Here is an 18676-nt window from a genome sequence, read left to right as displayed (position 1 = left end):
TCTAATAAAGCAGTCACAATGTTCATGAGGCAGTGTAGCTTACCTATGAAGCTATAAATAGGATTTTATTTTACATAACAGACGTGATATAGTTGGTAAGGATAACTAGCTATTATTGTCGTGACCTTTTTTTTTTTTTTTTTTTTTTTTGGTCTTCAACTGTTTTTTAGAAAGGTGCCCCCCCTCTTTCCAAACTCTGGATCCGCCCCTGTGGTTAACTAGAACTGAATTAACTTACACAAATCCACTGAGATGGGTAGCTACAGGTCTTCAGGCAGAGGAATTCAAGTACCTCTACTCGCTATTGCGAATGAATTTATAAGAATACACATGTTTACACGTGTACACGGCCCCAGACCCCCGCTGTGGAGATTCTATACTTAGGGCAGAACCCCCCTTTTGGAAATCCTGCCTACGCCCCTGAAGCTGCAGTCTTTCTCCTCCATCCATGCGCGCCACCATCATGCTATACTTCAGTGTTAAGCCTGAGTGTTAACTGCTCTACTTGTATCACACATGATCACCGTCAGCAGCTTCTTTGTTGTAACTTACAACTTCCGTAAACTAACATTTCCTAGAAACCATAGCGCAATGATGCGCTGCAAGTTTTGTGTTGAAGATAAGTTACTCTGCGATGGCGATAATGACTTCAACTAGACTACCTGGTGATAATAGACAAATAGGTAGACTAGATCTAAGTCAGAGTGGCCATGCGGAGCGCCCTGTTCCAGCAATCGCTGGCATGGCTGCTTGACGTCTAGCAGTCTATAGTTCGCGCGTTGTAGCCATAGTCAGTCTCATTCAGTTCACCACTGTTAAATTCTTAGCTAAGTAGCTTGAACTTCCATTGCATACATTTATTTTACATAATATTATGTTTACTGTGCAATGTAAATATGTGACCCTATTTTGGAAAACCATACATCTGGGCACATTGGCCAATTTTGTTTTTTATAGCTACAATGAAGCACTGAGTGGTTATCTACCTTGTGTGAAAATTTTGTGACGATACGTTGAAGCATTCCAAAGATATGGCCAATTTACTGTCTAATACATTACAAACTAACTTTTCATTATCAGTTTATAGAACCATAGATATTATGGGTGTGAAATTTCACAGCAAGAAGGCTTAATAGTTGCTTTATCAGAATATGTAAAAAAATTAATTTTAAAAAATCACTGAAATTTTCAATTGAGAATTCCCACAAATTTTGCATGTGCCTAGATGTATGGTTTCCCAAAATTAATAGCAATGGCGGATCCAGGATGGGGGAATTTGGGGCAAATGCCCCCCCTTCAAGAAATTGCATACAAGATCGAGATACTCTAATAGAGCAGTCAATTACTCTAATAAAGCAGTCACAATGTTCATGAAGCAGTGCAGCTTACTTATGAAGCTATAAATAGGATTTTATTTTACATAACATACGTGATATAATATATTTGGTAAAGGATAACTATAGCTATTATTGTTGTGACCTTTTTTTTTTTTTTTGCTCTTCAACTTTTTTTCAGCAAGGTGCCCCCCCTCTTTCCAAACTCTGGATCCGCCCCTGAATAGGGTCACATATATGGAAAGTTAGAGGGCTTGAAAGATCGTCTTTCCATGATTTTCCTGAAACAAGGAAATATACGTAAATCCGATCCGTTTTTGTAGTGTATTGTGTAGAAACATTTTGTCTGTCGTCAAAAAGCTGCACAGATCATGCTGCCACCAGAAAGTGACCAATAAAATCAAACCACCAATACTTTGAGTTGATGATAGACTACTTGAACAATGTTGAGTATGAATATCGTGGCATACCAAGAACCCTACGAACCGCTGCAGCGAAAAATCACGTGATTTTAAGACATTTGTATCGTTTTTTACCAGAAGAAAGTGACAAACTTGGCTGTCACGCTGGCTTTATTCAAATCACACTTAGTCTAACACATGACAATAGCTAGGTAGTTAATTGGAGGATATCGACTTTTTGCGTTGCAGACCCTACTGTAGGAGTGACAACAAATCGATCTTGTTTTACGCAAATAATCGGTCATAAATCCTAAACAATTTGTTGGATTTGCACCAAATTTGACGCTAGGATTCGCCTTTGAACTCCTTTTCTGTGTGCCAAAGTTCAAGGCGATCGGAGTACGCATTTGCGTTTTATAGAAATTTTTGTAAGTGTGCGAAAAGACCAAAAAAAAAAAACGAAGAAAAAATCGCAACTTTAGCAGCTATTATCTCGGAAATGGCTGCAGCGATTTCCTTCAAATTTGGAATGTATACTCCCCTAGCTGGCGGCCAACTCTGTAGCTTATTTGGCTCCAATCGGATAAAGGATCACCGAGGTACAAAGGTGTGAAAATGACGTTTTCTTTCTTCCTGTCAATATACCCACGGTGTGGCGCGCCGGCTTCTTGGGCCGCACGACACACTATCGTGTGTCTTGATATTAATAGTATATACCAAAACCCTGCAAGCTGTAAAATAGGATGTGATGATTGCATGATGATTGTATTAAAATTGAAAATAGGTTAAATGGTTTTTGCCATAACTAGTTATTTAAAACATTTTGCATTTTGTTGGATAGCTAATCATTTAGACATAAGCAGAAAAGGAAAGTGAAAGCAAAAAGCAAAAGCATATTATATATAGCTAAAGCAAAATCAAAGTCTGGTGACCAGGTCACATACATGTACATTAATAGTGTAAAGGTTGCAATTATTTAATTGTATTAAAATCAAGAACAGGCTAAAATCAAGAACAAGCCAAGGTTTGTCAGTTCATCAGAAACAAACTTATCTACCTACAATAGGGTTTTTGATATATTAATTTCATGACCTTTCAGGTTGAATCTAGCATGACCAATGCAAGAGACAAGATTGACTCCATTGGAGAGAAGACCAAAGAACAATTCCATAACTGGAAACTAGTATTTTCCGGGGCTCTGAATGATTCTCAGTTGATTCTTGGCTTAAGTGTACTATTTTGCTTTTATGTTTTCTTTAATGGTTTCAATTCAATTGTTGGTAGAAATTCTAAGGAAGAAAATACTTCCACTTGTGAATGTCCCATGTTGCACTGTGTCTTCTATTGAAGTGTCATCATCATCAGTATATTCATCTGGTTTGTTGGTTTTGTTGTAATCACATTTTGGGATACATATAAATTCTGGAAATTCAGAGACATAACTAAGTACCCAGAAAAATGCCAAATAAAAAAATTTATGTCATTACAATCTTCAGAGATTCAAGAACATGCAACTTCTATTTCAAGAACAGTTGAAGTAGGAGCTCAAGCAATGATAAAAGTGCCTGTGAAATCAATCCTCACAAAAACTTTCGATATAGTACATGATGGAGTGGAGACTCTGCAGGTAGTAGATGATGGAATTAAACAGTTGAAGGAGAACCCCACAGATACGATACTTACAAAGACAATGGGATCTGCGAAGAACACAGTGACTCATAAATTAGAATCACTGCATGATAGTAATACTGACACTGATAACAATGATAACAATGATGATGATGTTGAACCTAAATTGACAATGCTGCGGAAAGCAACAGAATTAATTGACATGGTAAGACAAGATTCCATACTTGGAAAAGTGGTAAAGCCACTTCATGAAAAAGTGGAAGCAGCTAAGCAAACTGCTGCTGGTTCTATACTGACAGACTTGGTTGTTAGTGGTTCCAAGTTTGCACAAGATATGAAGCTTACTAAAGTAATCGAAGTTGTGGATGATAACACACAGCCTAACCAAGCCTCATCTATACTGGAAAAGTCAATGGAATTTATAGCTGCCATAAAGGAGAAACATTACTTACGGCACCTGTAGTTGTAGCTGACAATATCATATCAAAACAAATGCAGAACTCAGACAAGACACAACAGAAAGCTACTAGATCAATGTTATCAACAGTGCCGGACTTGGACGAAGCAGGTATGCAAGCAGTTAGGGAAGATCCAGTGGAATTATTGTGTAGCAAAACAATGAGACTTGCTACTTCTTCTGTTGAATCAAACCCAGATTAGTCAAATGAATTAGTATCAACAGTAAAAGAGAAGCCCATTACTAAGACAGCAATGGGTATTGTGGCTGCCAAGGTTATAAATCAAGGACCACCTGAGTCATCACTACAGGGAATGCTTGAAAGTGCCATCCAGCTGCAGGGTGTACCACTTGCAAATGATGGAGCAAAAAACACCGATGCATAAAACCAATAACTGAGCAACAGTAAATTTGACTGATACTAGTAATTTTGATCCAACTTGTGCTACATTAGCACTTTCAGGATCAATGAACAAAATGCTGATAGTTGATTTTGAAGAATCACTGACAAAGAAAAAACACACACCTTCTAATGGTAAAGGAAAGGTACCTGCTAAAACCAAACCTCTTTCTGGTGCAGATCGTGTAACATTGCAATGTCTAAAACACTATGAAAACTTTTTATGGCTGGAATTTACAAAGTATACTCTATATGGGGGCTACTACTGAGGATGACAGTCATACACTTCCTGCTTTTGTTGACATTCTTGGAGATGCTGAAAATGGAACAAACATTGGTGATAAGCTATTAAGAGTAATGTAGAATCAGAAGCTAAACCATTGTTACAAGCTTCTTCCTATGATGATGCAACAGAATTACCCACCATTGTTATTGAACCTGACTTTTCAGATGAAGACTCTGATATTGAAGAACTTACCCAAAATGAAGACATTGGAACAGATGCTAAATATTCTGGGGAAAGAAAGAACACCAAATCAAATGCAGAGTTTAAAGTAACAGACTTAGTGACCAAATACTGGATACAGTCCTTCTGGCCCGAGGTTAACTAATGATTCAAGAAAACTCTTTATTTTGCTGCCATCAATATTTTCCTCAGAGTTTAATGTGGACTTCGAATAAATATCTTTTTTAGCAACAGGCACTTTTGTGTTTATGGCAGGAGACTTATGTTTAGCTACAACTTTGTGCTTAACAATGAAAGATCTCTGATCAGTATCTTTGCAGATGGTGAAAGGAATGTTGTGATGAAGGCTGCAGATGTGACCTGCGCTGGTGTAGGATTCTTTCTGTATCCTTTTCTAATTGTGATAAGACTATTTGCTCAACTAGCACTAGTACCCTTACTGCTGTTTCAAGTATTGAGCACGTACACTTGGGTCTGTGTCACTAATGATATTTACTGCAGAACTGTTTTTAATCAGTACCGGCTTGGATTAGATAAAGCTGCAGATTTGGGTTTCACCTTTTATTGCTGTTTATTAATAACAATTTTATTAACTGCAATACTATGATGGTTTCCTTGTTCCAAAAGAGCGAGATTGGCTGATGCAAACTGTATTATGTAATTGTCTATACTCTGTATACTATTATACTGAGTTTACCAGTATGCCTTCATTGCAGCAAAGATGATTTATGTATTGTATGTTATGTAACTATTTGAATGTGTTTGTGTGCATAAGGCCACCAATGGTAGATTCCTTGTTTCCTGTCACCTGCCTGCATGGTAATTTTAGAGCCACATGCAAATTTATTATTGCATTTGATAGTCATGTGATCTAATTATTTTTGTTTATAAGTAGTGTGAGCACATGGTGTATTATTGGAAAGGTTATTGATAGTGAGAGTTTCTGATGTTTTTTAGTGCCAAAAAGCATGGATAACTATGTAGTTTGAATCACTCCAACCTCAGGAGGATTACAAGGAGCGGATCTCTGCAAGTAGCCATTGGTGAACGAGATACATTAATGAACAGCAATCCCACTGATCTGAATATCTGTTGTTAAAGTGTGTGGAACATATTATGGAAAATTTGTACTGTTGCAGTTGGTGGCTAAATTAGTGTTATGACCACAAGTACAGTATGGTACACCCAGCCAGCAAACTTTATGAAAGCCTTCAAGATTTGGTGAGTGTATGCTCAGAGAAAATGAGAGGTCTGCAACACTTCAAATCTAACCTTCTATGATATTTGAATCTTGATGAATTCCAGTGAAATCACAGCAAATCTTTACATCTCTGCTAAATCTGAGAGAAAAGGAAATTAGGAATTAATGGGCTACCTTTAATATCCTTGATATTAAATAATAGATTTTTTTTTTGCCTGACTAGGATGGGAAACAAGCAATTTGCAATTGTTGGCCTAATTCATTATCAACAATCATGCACACATATTATGCATCCACGTGCACTTTGTACTTAGCTTTATTTTCATGCATGTTTTATTTTGATGTAAAATTTTCATGTAAAAAATATATTCATGTGATGTGCACTGAACAAAGTTTAATAAAATCTTTATGTTTACAGATAATAATAGTTGAGTACCGCATAATACAAGCTGTCAATGTTTACATCAGTGCTTCATGACAGCAAGTAGTACATATTTACAAGTGAAATAGCTTTGTAGGTTAGAATAAATATCAAGCTTTGCTAACTACTGTTAGACTGCTCTATTAGCAGTGGCAGATACAGGGGGATTGCAATAATTTCAACTTAAACCCCCTATGAAATTGAAAATAGTGTGCACCCCTAATTTATTTACGATTTATTTTGAAGAGTTAGTGAAGGTCACTACTAATGTCTGCCACAATACTCACTATTTTTGTGTAGTGACGTTCACTACAAAAACGTCGCTACACAAAAATAGTGAGTATTGTGGCAGATATTAGTAGTGTGACCTTCACTACATTTAGTAGTGACCTTCACTACATTTAGTAGTGACCTTCATTAGTTTGTTTTTACTGTGCAGGCATGCTGAACACAGAAGTTACTTAGTGTAAAATTTTGAAGTACTCTAACAGAACAAACACTTCTTTCATAATACACAACAATCATAGAAAATATTCTGGAGCATTCTATAATATTTCCATTAGTGGGTTTAACAAATTATAAACTTCTATTTAGAAAGTTCAAATTTTGCTTTTGGTGACTACCCAATTAGAGTAGTTTTAACTGGTGATTTTATACTAGTTTGATTTTGCCTTGTAACTCTGTAGCAGTTATTCCAATCTCCTTTAAACCACCAAAAAACTTTCTACAACATACAAACTGGACTCATGTCAAAAAACAGAGTGAATACATAATTATGTTACCATATTTGCGAAGGGGTCTCATTGTCATTCCTAGTTTGACTAACAATAACTCCTCGTGTTTACAAGGTTTACTGACTATGAGCTTGATTTTTATACTTGCTTGATGTCTCTCCTTGTCTCACATGCAATAATGGTGACCGGGTATCCATTGGCTTAGTTTACTGTTTCAAATGGTGATCGAGGAAGTAGTCCATTGTTACTTTCTGACTTCTGTAGTATATAGTCTGTGGTGGGAGTTTGTAAAAGACGGAATAAGGAATAGCGGAATAACGGAATAACTCGCATCACAACGAACGGGCATTTATATGGCTTATGCAATGTTAGGGTGATTGTACTGTTACAGCTGTGAACTCATCCGTCGTAGATATCCTTGCAATGTTAGGGCGATTGCGTGTACTGTTACAGTTGTGAACTACACTGCTTCGTCGCTCATAGCCGGCGTCCTAGCGAAGTGATTACTATATGCTCTTACTACTACTACTGTATGTAACTAAGTATCATTGCGCTAGCACAGCTAGAATATACAGTAGTTAGCTATTAGTTTCGTTTTAAGTCTTCATCCTTCCAGTGGAGGGATGAAACGAAACGGCTGTCACACCCCCTTTTTGCTTGCGACATTGGTACCACACTTTACATACAGTAGTAGCTAGTAAGAGCTATAATCAAATGTAATTTTGCACTTCGTAAGCGGGTACTGTATGTTAAGTATGGTCCCAACGTCATGAGCAAAGGGGGCGTGGCAGTCGTTTTGTTTCATCCCTCCACTGGAAGGATGAAGACTCGAAAACGAAACTAATAGCTAACTACTGTATATTCTAGCTTAGCTACATACAGTAGTAGTAAGAGCGTATAGTAATCATTTCGCTAGGACATCTATGAGTGACGAAGCAGTGTAGTTCACAGCTGTAACAGTACACGCAATCACCCTACATTGTAAGGATATCTACGAGGGATGAGTTCACAGCTGTAACAGTACAATCACCCTATAACATTGCATAAGCCATATAAATGCCCGTTCGTTGTGATGCGGGTTAGGTAATCCTAAGGCTGCAGCACATGTTGCTGCAGACCTTCAGTGCTGGTCACTGTAAAGCATTAATACAATAAACACTTTAGGATTAAGGAAGAAAATCCATCCCTCCTGGAGGAGACTGAGTGTGGCCCCGACTAGACATTGGGTGACCTGCAGTTCGATTCCTTGGGTTGGAGGGATTTTTTTTCCTTACTTTGGCCCCTTTTCTGTTACACCTTTTCAGCTATAAGCCACTAAGTCCAAGTCCTTGAAATTAGGTTAGGTAATCCTAAGGCTGCAGCACATGTTGCTGCAGACCTTCAGTGCTGGTCACTGTAAAGCATTAATACAATACAATACAATACAATTCCGTTATTCCGCTATTCCTTATTTCGTCTTTTACAAACTCCCCTCAATATATTTGGTTAACTTTGATACAAATCCTGCTGGAATGTGCTCAGTGAAATAATAAAATTAAGAGGCACTGTATGGATTGGTTTGCTGTAAACAAAGAAAAACAAGTTAAGTCAATACTACAAGAGAATGTAGCTAAAGGTGAAATTGATCTAAATAAATTGTTTGATGATTTCTCCACAAGGTAACTCAAGACAATTTAAAAATTGACCATGATCCATCATGGAATTTGTTATGCAATAGTGGTGGTAGCAATTGCAACTTATCAATCCATGCAATTCTAGTAGATTTTTAATACTTGGCACAGTTAGTAGCAATTCTGCTGCTAACGTATTAGAAATTTTTGACAGTTACACACTACTGTGTTTTTGGGAAAATTATTGTTCTTCTAACTCAAGGTATACACTCATAGAGTCAAAGTGTGGACTCAGGAGTATTGTTATTCTCAATAGTAAATGATGTCTTGTTTTTGTGTGTACATAGTAACTTTCTCATGATTAGACAATGACAGTTTAAAGTATTTAGGCGGACATGAGCTTTACTAAAATTCATAATTATGCACTTGCAAAATTTAACAACAAGCAAATTAAAAAAGGAATAATTTGTGCCATACAGTATGTTCACACACAGCTGCCAATTGTACGGTAGCAAAATAAATGCTTTTGCAAACTTGATTAATTTTATGTTGTTTTTGACACTTTAGAATGACACGTGGGTGGTCATAGTAGCACACACACTTTGATAATAGTGACTGGGCCTGCGAAAATAGGGCATGTGGGCACATAACATTTGCCTACTTTTTCAAACTTTCATTACTTGTACCTTTTTATGGCATCGTGCAATTACTATGCTATTTTCAGCCCTAATCCAACATTTAATTGGCTGTATGATACAAGTTAAAGAATGCAAACATTCTATTCTAGCACTGAGATATGACCTTTTGTGTGGTGGGATGTACTTTGTGCCCACATGCCTTTTTTTGCAGGCCTGGTCACATTATTTACTATGCACTATGGACTGATATTGATTAATGCATTCTTCTACAAAACCCTATGTACGCATTATGCAAGTTCAAATAAAATGTTTTTACACACATATTATACAGTAAAACAGTCTCCAAACAAAATAAACAAATTAAGCATGACACAGGAAAAAAGGAAACACACATGGGTCAATCACATGTACAGTAGCAATTCATTAGAAAGAGTCTTTGAAATTTTATACAGCGAACATGCAGTACTTGTTTTGTCCATATAGTACATGATATTCAATGATCATACAATGGTTTACCTGGAAAGGATTAATACATTTATGCTCATTTTATAACAGTGGTCCTTCCATTATACAAACTCACTATGTCCTAAGTGTGTTCAGATAATGGAAAAGTTCAGATAAATGAAGTCCATACATTTATATACAGAGCTCAGTTAAAATATTCTAATAAAACAATCACTCCACAAGTTCGGATAACAGACAATTCGGATAATTGATAGCCAGATAATGGAGGGACCACTGTATACCTATTGAACATACCAATAGTTTGCTCCACACGAGTGATAACATCATCATTATCATAATCAGCATAGGTAATACGCTGCAATTTTTTTGGGTATCACACCCCCCAACTTTATCGGGATCAAACAATTGCAGTGTGTCTTACTAACTTTATTGTAAGCGTACTGCAACTCTGAGCAATGGTGGTCATATAATGCAGAGAAGAGGATTATTATATATCGACTTGCGGTAAATGCTTTCATAATGTCATCTGTAGTATGGCCAACAACATAATCAACTGGGGTTTGTACACGGTAACCCTTCTTCATCAAGCCACTATTTAGAATCGTCTTAACATAATCTTCAGTGTCTTGTGCATGTGATATAAACACATCATATTGGAAGAGATCTGGTGAATCTGCCAACAAAAGAAATTCACTTGTAGCTACTTTGTTACACAACAATTACTTTGATCAGCTTCAGTTCACAGGTTGTGTGCTTACAGCATGCATTTGATTATACACATGTAAAATGACTGCTAAGTTAGATGTACATGGGAGACAAGGATTACACAGAATTTAAACCACAACAAAGTAAACTTTATTAGGGCCATCTATGCATAATAATGATATAATTATGGTCTGATGGCTTTTTATTGAGGTTACACTAAACTGTGTTAGGGACTCACTAAACATGGTCACAGACTTACTTTAATGAGACCATTTATTTCTTTATTAAAATGGGCTACTTAAGTGGAGGTTTTTTTTGTGAAATTGTGTATGATATTATATCAAATACATGCAATAAATTATAGAGATAATGGGATTTAATGACCAGAAAATTAAATAGCTAATAAAGTCAAAAAATCCCCAAGAAAATGTATGCAGTTGTACTCACATGGCGGTGGAGGTAACCTCAATATACTTGTCATGAACCGTCTTCTTATTACCACTGACAGTACAACAGTTATCATTATCAGTGATAACAACAGCATTGATGCACCCAGTGGACCTGCAATCAGTAGGATCATACTAGTATCACTGTTACTGTTCTCCTGTTGATCTGGAATAAGACCAAATAATATTTTGTGTAAAAAACGTTATAGAACCACATGCCTTTTAGCAATTTTCTCTGTTATGTCCCAATTGTGCTTCATTATGCCCCAATAAGGCTTGTAAAATTGCTGCCTTCCCGTGACGGTTCTATTAGTATTAGAAGTTTATTGCTTCATAATAGTACCCAAAGACCTAGGATACATGAGACCGTTCTATTAGGATATTTCCTGCCACAGTAAATGTGCCTAACCAAAATGTCTGATGGTCCCTGCATCCATTATGGTGGAATTGTGTTCAACATATATTGTTTCTTATTTTGTCCTAAATAGTGTTGAACATGCCTTTTAAATGGTGTAAACTTTCACTACTAAACGCTAACACTAGTCAAAAGCACACACATTTTAACTTCTTTGCATAAATATCCATCTGCAGAATGTGAAGGAAGTCATTGTAAACAATAGTAGTATAGAGATGAGAAAATTTCATCTGTATGAAAATTTGCTGTAAGTCAGAACTGCTCAACCTGAAGCTAAAGGTAGCAAAATATTAATGAGTAAGGTTCAGTGTAAAAGCTAAGTTCGTTCATTATCAGGTGTCACTAGGAATTAGTTTGAAGACCTTACAGAAGGGATGACTCTATAATGTTCTGTGATACTGCATTGTATCAGCTACAGCGTCACTTTACAAAGATTGAAAGTACAGTAAGTGCAGGAGAACTAAGCATATACATCTGGTGGAGTACACACGAATGGCTAGATGCCACATAAAACTGAGAGTTGCAGCATTCTAAGATGGTAACCTAATGTTCGCCAAGAAAGTTTCAGGAATACTGCAAACTTTGCTGAATAAATTTCAGGTCCTAGAAAATCTAATGTTAGTTCCTTTACTAATTTCAAACTCCCATTAACCTAACCACATTGTTATTTATCAGATGGGTGCACTATTAAAAATATAAATATAAAAATTAATTCTGTTAAAAAGACAAAGTCACATCATGGCAGCATTTTGTTTAGTTACGGTATACCTGCTTTTACTGCTAGTGAAAATGTCACATTATCTCCTTCCTGGGCAAGTGGAAATAAAAACACTGAGCAACTATACTGTCCAATGAACTGATGACTGAAGTGTTTAAAGAGTAATGTGGTCTGTGCTGAACAATCAGTGATGTTGTAAGTAGAGTTAACGACTTCCAATATCACTATAAACTGTGCCCAGATAGTTAGGATCAAGGTAGGAAGTGTTGTTGAAATAGAACCTAATGACTGCTAGTGGTGAAGCTGAATCCACACTGCATGTAAAAGTGACTGGATCACCAACTGATGCCGTTACAACTTGAGGACCAATATAGTCAACTCGAGTTGACCTAATGCTGCAAGCTACATATGAATGTACATACAGTAAAATCATATAGTTAAAAATAAGTTACATAACTATAGGTTACTTGAAAGTTATTTGTACAGGGAAGGCAATATACAAAGAAGGTTGTTCTTCAGCTGTGCCATGTTGTATATGAAATACAACACATCACTGACAAGAAACACACACAAATGCTAATTTTAAAACTACAACAAAACAGCAATGATTTAAATTGTTTAACAGTTGTTGTGACACAAATGTACGTTCTTACCATCAAAGTGTATTACAGTTGGAAGAGGTGAATTATTTGTTCCCAACATGTTAGTGGCAACGCAGCAATAGAATCACTTGTGATTTGGTCTTAACCTGGACAAGAAACAGATTTTACAAACAAGAAGCAAACCTTTCTGATACCCACGTATTAAATGTGATTGTGCAATAATTATTGCTTGTGAAGACAACATCAGGAGTAATGGCCAGGGGTACAAAATCTGTGGAACAAATAATGATTACCACTAGTTTAATGATCATCCAATTTATTGTTGCTGTTATTACCCCTAACATCTCTTTGATACACATCTCTTGTCCATTCGCAAACTGGCAATGGGTTAGCAACTACATCACGGTTAGCAGTAAACTGTTCCCCAAACACTGGAATAGTGTCTGTTCGGTGTTCTAGAAGTCTTGGTTTGTCTATATACCAATATATAGCCACATAATTCTATTACAATGCACAAATAGTACTCACAGTATACATTAAAGTTGTAGCACACAGCACAACTCTGCATTTCATTGTCAAAGCAACATATCTCTGATTTATCCAGTGTGTAGTTAACACTCTCAAGTGTGTAGTAACCAGTAGACTGAGTTACTAGTATTGAGGCATCATTGCAGTATGTGTAATTGTCTGTTGTGGTTGATGAAGAGTATAGTTAATAGGTGTGTTGAGGTCACATGGTAATGTCATCTGTGGATCACCTTCAGTCAATTGTACATCCCTGGTTGGACAACTTTGAAATGCACATTGGAAATTGGCTGAAGCTATAGTAGTGAAAATGCATGATTATAATTATTGAACAAACTACTTATGCGTAATCTCAATTAATAGGTTGGGAAGGATATGAAATCAGATTTCTCAAAAAAGCTGCATATGCTTAATTCACTGTATACATTATAAATTATATGATCATTAAATTTCATGTACAGTATATACTACCTTTCACCCCTCTGATCAAGTCATCTCCACTGCAGTCAACTGACGTATGTACGTAAGGATTAATAAAATATCTAGGTCTGACCTAGATTGTACATTGGATCAAGTGTGCCCTGCTTGCAGCCAGGCTATACCACTCATGATGCTTAGTTTAAGTGGAGTAAGCTATTGGCAGTATAATGCACAAGAATCCCAAGAAATTCCCATTATGGGATGATGAATAATGTCATAAGTTTTGTCTATATGCTAGAGTCACCAGACCCTCGAATGATACCAGACTATTCGTCAGAATATTAAACTAGGAGGGGAGAGGAAAGGGGAAAGTAAGTTGTTTTGTACTGTAGAGGGAATTTAATTTTAGTGGTCCTACGGAAATAAATACAAGAATCACTGATTCAGTGTTCTGAAATACAGAGTGTGAGGTTTCTAGGGGGGTCTGAGGGCATGCCTTCCAAAAACATTATACACTATTTTGGTGAAATGTTAGTGTGATATTTGATTATACAGCTTTGGGAAAGATCATCAATAACAATAATGGCGAATCCAGGATGGGGCATTTGGGGCAAATGCCCCCCCTCACCTTGTGGAGGAGCCTGCCATACTTCTGATTAAAATACTATAGCTAAACTTTGTATTTCAGGCCAAGATCAGTTTAGCTATAAAACTCATGAAAATATGTATATTTTAATAGCATTCATTACAAATTCACCTGAAACCAATTCAAACTAACTGTGAAACTGTCACTAAACACCTTCGTGCGTATTAAGCGCCTCTAAAAATAATTATCGTGTTGTTTTTGTTTAACACATTTGGAGCTTTTTAACAGCTTTAAAAACTTCACAACCATCTGAAAATGTCAAAATGGCAAAAATCAACAGTGAGACACTATTAAGAGGTGATTATTTGCTGCTTCAAAAACACAGCAACTAACAAGAGAAATCAATCTGGATCTCCCCAACCACCTACAATTTAGCCTGTTTGTGCCCCTCCCCTTGCCAGTTCCTGGATCCGCCCCTGAATAATAAACCTTTTCATTTTAACTAACAGTGTTGGGAAAGATACTTATCACTATTGCTTGCAACTAAGTTGTAGTTACATACAATAACTATTATATTTTTAATACTTTGTATGTACAGCTGTAAGCTGTTATGTGTGCAACTACCACTTATCTTGTGACATGATAGCATTGTTGGATAATGTGTAATAATTGTATTTAAGAGAAATCAATTGGTCGGTAAGCTTCATTCATTAATTTGAGGTGGGCTTCATTACTGCTTCGTCACTAGTGTTACTCAGTGGATCAGATTGGTAACTGTAATTAAATTATGAATAGTTACAGTAACTAGGTAACAGGTTACATTTGTAAGTAAAGTAACTTGAGCTATATTACATGTTTTTATAGCATAAAACGTAGTTACCACAATAAGTAATAATATTATGTAACATCATGTTACATAAGTAATGCATTACTCCCCAACACTGCTAACTAAGTATCTAGGCTTTAGGAATAAACCTGGAGGGAGGGAAATGGTTAATTATTATAATCCAGAGGGAGGACTATATACCATCAGGAACAAATTTTTTGAGGCTGAGCAATGTTAGCTACCTAATGCCACGTAAACTTAATTATTAGTTTCTCATCCTCCTGTACTCAAAATAGCAGTGCTGGAGGGTGGATTTTTATTTTATTTTATACTGACTAGATAGCTGAATTAGCTAGCTAAAATGTATCAGAATGCAGTTTTCTTAGACTGCTCTAGCAGGGTAGCAACTTTAGAAGATGCTGGATAGCTGCACTTAGCCACCAGTGGTGTAAAAAATAGATAAGAAAAATGGCCACGAGGGTGGGGATGAGAAACTAATAATTAAATATATGTGGCCTATATTAAATTATTTTGAAGATTTGTAAATGATCCCAAAATGTATTAAAGTTTTTGCTGTTAATCCCTAAGCCTCGAAATCAGAAAAAAATTCTGCCTTGAAATAATTACGCTATGTTGTATATTTACATTGCTGTTGTTTCTGGGAATTGTTTGCAAATCTGCAATAAATAAATAAAAAATTAGGTCACTTTGCTCAACCTTGAAAATTTTTCCCTAAAATATTAATTCAGGCTATACTTTAGCACTGCCCCCCCTGGGTCAACTGCCCTCCCCCCAGGTTTAGCTACACCCAAAACCTTGATATAAGTCCCAAAATCATGCGTGTATTTGTACTAAAAGTGTGCATGTGTACGCATTTGTATATGTAATAGTTCGCCTCGCTCTATTCCTTCCTGTTTACAATGCTTGCACTATTAATGCTGAATACCACAACCATCCGTCCTATTGTAAATTAATCCGACAACCATAGCAATTGTTACTAGGCAACAGAAATTCTAAAAATAACCATTGCAAAAGACCAATCACACTTAGCAACCGTTGCCTAGCAAGTATTGCTATGGCCTCAAAGTGATGTTTACCTTAGCAACGGTTACTTAGCAACCATATTGTTGCTATGCCATAGGGAATTTATCACTATGGTAACACTAGTTGTCAAGTCGGACATTTATTTCTAATAGAAACACACCACACTATTTTAGCCAATCAAATTAGTGACCCTATTTTGGAAAACCATACATCTAGGCACATGCAAAATTTGTGGGAATTCTCAATTAAAAATTTCAGTGATTTTTTTAAATTAATTTTTTTACATATTCTCAGCTGATAAAGCAACTATTAAGCCTTCTTGCTGTGAAATTTCACACCCATAGCTTCTTTTATCTAGGAGATATCCTGAATTATATCAGACCATGTAGTAGTTTCACAATGCGTGGGACAACAATTAACTTACAAATTGGATGATTTGTTCATTCCCAAAACCAAACATTTTCCTGTCTTTGCACAATATTACAAGTGATTTAATTGAGAAAAAGCACAAAGAACACATGATTAAACTCTCAAGAATCTCTTTTTATTAATTTTAGATTGTAAGAATGGTGATCTTTGTCAACAAAGTGATTTGTTATCAATTTGTGACATCTGATCACTATTCAGTTCTATAAACTGATAACGAAAAGTTAGTTTGCTTCTTTGTGTGATAATCAAAACTATTAGGTTTGTTGCACATGATCATGACTCAACACTGATGATAGTCTCGCCCAGACCACAACGGAATGAATATTAATTGGAAATTGTTGACTTGTACAGCAAATATGCATTAAGGCATACGTAGATTATACCAGCAACCTAAAAGTGAGTGTGAGCTTAATCTTCACTTATGATCAAGGGCTGCTTAAGATCCATGATTCCATTAAAGAAGCATCAGTAGACTGTCACTAGTAAAGGAGATGGTGAATAGAAGCAAAGCAACTTCTTGTCATGTGAAATTATAGAAATAACAAATGTCAGAGCCATTCTTGAATTTCTCAGTCACTACCAAGAGTTTGTGTTGAGTGTCACCAAACCCTTGTGGTCTGAAAGTGAGACTATCCAAACACATGCCAAGGTTTACAACTTTTTTCTTTCTCTGCATTTGCAATTTTGCAACAAAATCCAAGATTGAGATACTCTAATAGAGCATTCAGTCAAATACTCTAATAGAACAGTCACCTCATGTACATGTAACACTTTAAACAGTTCTGGCTAAGTATGAATGCAGCTCCAACCTATGGACACACTTAGCTATGTGTAGCCTGCTAGGAATTTAAATGCACTTGGTTCTTCGTATTTCATTCTAATTTTGACAGTTAACTTGAAGCTCATAACTGAATTCTTGGCTAGCCTTTTAACTTTATCTATTATGCTATGCTGCAGTGCTCAAAAAGCCTTCTTTTTAAGCTCATAACTATGTTCAAAACTTCTACTATAGTTTCCATGTTTGCTAATATACTTACACTTTCTATCAATGAACTTTCTATTAATGATAGCTAATGAGCAACTGTTAATAATGCAAAAAGTGTTATTGCTTGTAAAATGTTTATAATTATTGTCTGTTTGTAAACTATTTCATTAACATACTCTATAATAAAACAGTGCATAGCTACACTGTACCTAACTGTTGCCATATTAGAGATCTATTAGTATAAATTATCCTTTGTCTGTGAAACGCATTTTTGCAAACAAGCGTTTACAGTATGACGTTGCTATTCTGCCTATTTGCTAGCAATATGCTTATAATACATTCAAACAAGGAAATTATGCTCAAGATTGTCCCCGCATAATAGGTTGGTGGCTGTACCTAGATCACTGTATACTGTTAGCTGACAGCATTTATAAACAAGACTCAGAGAAGCTTGGTACATTGGAAAAATACATACATATTTACGAACTGAAGAAAAGAAATTTGATGCTGGATAACTTTATAGGGTGGCTACTTTTAGGAGTACCCTTGTGATGACTTTATACATAGGCTATTCAAATATTCTATGAGTATTAGCTGTACTAACTAGTGAAATACTGACTTTCCAAAGTCAAAGGTTGCAAAAGGTAAAACTAAGAAATACGTACATATATCAGTAGTGTGTAAAGTAAGAAATATAGGAAGTAGGTGTTAAAGTTACTACCCTGTATGTTGTACAGTATCATACAATCATTGGCATCACTCTGACTTTTATCTTAACAATCTGTGTAAGCATTAGCTAGTTGATATTAGCAGTACATGAAGGCTGTACATTCATAGAAACATGAAAATCAATTTTACAGAATAGCCTTGTCTTCAAATTCACCATTAAAAACTCACAGACAGCACTATATTAATTATTTTTTGAAAACTGCCAAAACCCAAATTTTGACCGACTTGCTGACCACAGCCACAGAGGCTAAACTAAGCAGCACACAGCCACCATTTTGTGTCACAATAACAAACTCACTGCTCACTACTGGTGGGATGTGCCTTTTCTGGTTCTGATGAGTGTCTGTCTTCTACCATTTGTCTTTACTTTGTATCTTCAATTATTCTTTATGCAAGGAAACCATATCAAGGCATTAGTTTTCTGCATCAACACTTTTCTTATAGATCCTATTTAGAAGCCATAAGTGCTATAGTGACTGTAAGTGGAATA

This window comes from Dysidea avara, chromosome 1 (assembly GCF_963678975.1).
Source record: "Dysidea avara chromosome 1, odDysAvar1.4, whole genome shotgun sequence".
Taxonomy (NCBI): domain Eukaryota; kingdom Metazoa; phylum Porifera; class Demospongiae; order Dictyoceratida; family Dysideidae; genus Dysidea; species Dysidea avara.
This window is presented reverse-complemented; position numbering follows the sequence as displayed.